At 39.6% G+C, this 3,115-nt stretch overlaps 1 pseudogene; it reads left to right on the forward strand.

Annotated features, from left to right (window-relative positions):
* Positions 1-1,142: 1,142 nt before the first annotated feature.
* LOC142150840 (DCN1-like protein 5 pseudogene) lies at positions 1,143-1,986 on the forward strand (annotated as a pseudogene).
* The last annotated feature ends 1,129 nt before the right edge of the window (positions 1,987-3,115 follow it).

Here is a 3,115-nt window from a genome sequence, read left to right on the forward strand (position 1 = left end):
TTTCAAACCCGCAGCTTAGTAAATCTAGCCCCAAATGTGTTCATCCTCAGCAGATATTAATTAATGTAGTTGTTTTTTTTAAAGATTTATGTATAGGATTTTTATTATAATTTATTTCTTATATGAGCTCATATTGCATAAATTGTGTATGTTGTAATTAATGGTTTAATAAATGGGTTATATCATATTATCCTCTTGATGTTTTTTGTAATAGTTCTAGGAGCCCTGTTGCATCATTTTATATTTTGATAGTAAGAGTTTTAGTTGGGGAGTGCAGACCCTGCAAATGGCAGCCTTGAACCATTGTCATATCTAGCACTGCAATGGTTTTCATTATTATTATTTATAAATGTTATCACCATACCTAACTATGAACTTAACACAATAATAACATAATAAACACTTTTGACGCAGGATCTCTGAGACTACTGCATTTCCCAGTTAAAAGTGTATTTATATCAATGTCACACTAGGAAATCTAGTTTTAAAAAAAATATGTTACATGAAATCACAATTGTTATACTATTACCATATAGCCATATATAATAATGAAATGTTATGTAGTGGTTACATACATAAGTAATTATTTCACCACTACCTAGGCTCTCCTCTGCTCCTTCACTACTTGGACCCAGGGGTCCGTTACATGTAGCCAGTTTTCTCAGGGGGTCTCTGCTCCTCTTACAGCCCAAAAACATGGGAGAGGTGGTATGTGAGTGAGAGGACCAATCACAAGCAACCATCAAGAAATTGCAGCTCATGATTGGTCATTCCACTCACCCATACCTTTCCCTGCCATATGTCTGTCAGCTCCAGTTGTGGGGTGGGGCACTACCAACTTTTATTAGATGTACTGCAGCTTTAATGATTTGTTTTTCCCATATTGTCATGTGACCACTCACTGGCAGTTTATAATCTAATAGGTTTTGCTGCTCCTCTAAGTGATTACAGTTACACACTTCTGGTTGATCAATGAGAGAGGACAGATGTCTCCTGACCGCTCTACTGCATCTCTAGAGTTCAACAAAGTTGTATAGAAAATAGACAAACGACCAGTAAACCAGTGCGCTCCCGCCTGGGCTTCAGCACATCTGGAGCAGAGAGCAGAGCTGACTTCTGTTTATACTTCACCTCACAGCGATATGCCCGGGAAAAAAATGAGAAAATCACCCTCTACTGATGGACTGAACCAAAAGAAATGTAGAGAAGCAAACAGAATAATACGGAAAGATCAGTTTTCTAGGAAGCGCTGTCTGGCTTGGTTTCAGGAGTATGCAGGATCGGAGGAAGTTAGGCATGGAAGAGTTTTGTGAGGAAGTTGGCATTGAAGCCGAAGATATGAACATGTTGGCTCTGAACTATATACTAGAGCCTAAGAAAAAGGGCTGTTTCAGAAAGAAGGAATGGTTACACGGGATGACCTTGTTACAGTGTGATCTTCCGGAGAAGTTACAGGAAAAATGTGAATTTCTTTGCACTCAGCTCACATACTACATCATCTGTAAGGCTTTCTATCAGTTTGTTTCAGATTTTGCAAGGGACCTAGAGCAGCGAGGTCTGGAACCTTATAAAGCAAGATCCATATGTTTAACAATGATGCAAAGTACATGGCCCTTAGCTACCAGTTTATGGAGCAATGGAGGTACAGAGATATGGAAAAAGAACTGTGGGACATCCTGGTAGACTTCAGCATGACTTTCCGTGGTGATCTCAGCAACTATGAAGAAATGGTTTTTGACCCGCTTACCTTGGCGAACTTGTAGAGTGGTGTAAAATCCATCATACGTCATAATAACATCTGTTCTGGAGTTGGCAATGACTTGCATCAGACTGACCATTGATTTCAAATCTAATGATAGTTACTCTTGTTTTCAATACAAATAAATCTTTGTAACAGTATTTACTGGGTACGGCAATCTTTTTAGGCTATTTCTTGAACTATTTAAACCGTTAATACACATGATGACTGTTAACTTCCAGCCCACTTAATTTGTGTTTGCACTGATGAGTTTCTGGGATGAAAACAACATTAATGCTTTGTTTTTTTGCTATACATTGGGTCTTTCTATTCTCACTGACCAGATTCATGTGTGACATGCACGTTTAGGTTGTAATTTCCCAAATGTGTTTTTATTAAAAAGAGAAAAGAAACAGCCTCCACCCAAAAACATTTTTTTATAATGTGGGTAGAAAATTTTAATACAAATACCCTGTATGAGTTCTGGTCAGTATCAACAATTGGACACTTTTTCTTTAAAGCTCTTATGTCTAATATTCTATAGGTCAATGTAGGGTCATCGTCTTGTGTTTTTTCGTTGCAGAGTCCCTTATCAGGTAGGGAAGTGACGTGTGACTTAGTAAGATGATTTGTAATGTTCTTAACATTTTAACGCAACAGTTTATATTGAATAGATTGTCGATGTTACAAGATTTTCGTTAGATCCCATTAGTGGGTGTTATTTTAATTGTCTTTTTTTTCTTTTCAGTGGCACACTCATTAAGAGCTTATTTAAAGGGGAAATCCATTGCAGTTTAATATTGTCAATATCCCACTCTATCCACGACTAGCTGAACAGGGGCAGTCTCTGCTCTGTGACTGGCATCTTTCCTGTGCTCTAGTCCTGCTGAACATTCAATTCATAAAAGTTAATTTATATTATTTCTTTTTTGCATAAGACACACCTTTCCATACTGCAAATGCGTATGCATGCATGCATCTGTATTAGGGATGAGCGCACTCGGATTTATGAAATCCGAGCCCACCCGAACGTTGCGGATCCGAGTCGGATCCGAGACAGATCCGGGTATTGGCGCCAAATTCAAAAGTGAAACTGAGGCTCTGACTCATAATCCCGTTGTCGGATCTCGCGATACTCGGATCCTATCAATTCCCCGCTAGTCGCCGCCATCTTCACTCGGGCATTGATCAGGGTAGAGGGAGGGTGTGTTAGGTGGTCCTCTGTGCTGTTTAGTTCTGTGCTGTTTAGTTCTGTGCTGTGCTGTGCTGTGCTGTGCTGTGCTGTGCTGTGTTCTGCAGTATCAGTCCAGTGGTGCTGTGTGCTGTGCTCTGTCCTTCTGAGGTCAGTGGTGCTGCTGGGTCCTGTGCTGTGTCCTG

Source organism: Mixophyes fleayi, chromosome 4 (assembly GCF_038048845.1).
Source record: "Mixophyes fleayi isolate aMixFle1 chromosome 4, aMixFle1.hap1, whole genome shotgun sequence".
In the NCBI taxonomy this organism is placed as follows: Eukaryota; Metazoa; Chordata; class Amphibia; order Anura; family Limnodynastidae; genus Mixophyes; species Mixophyes fleayi.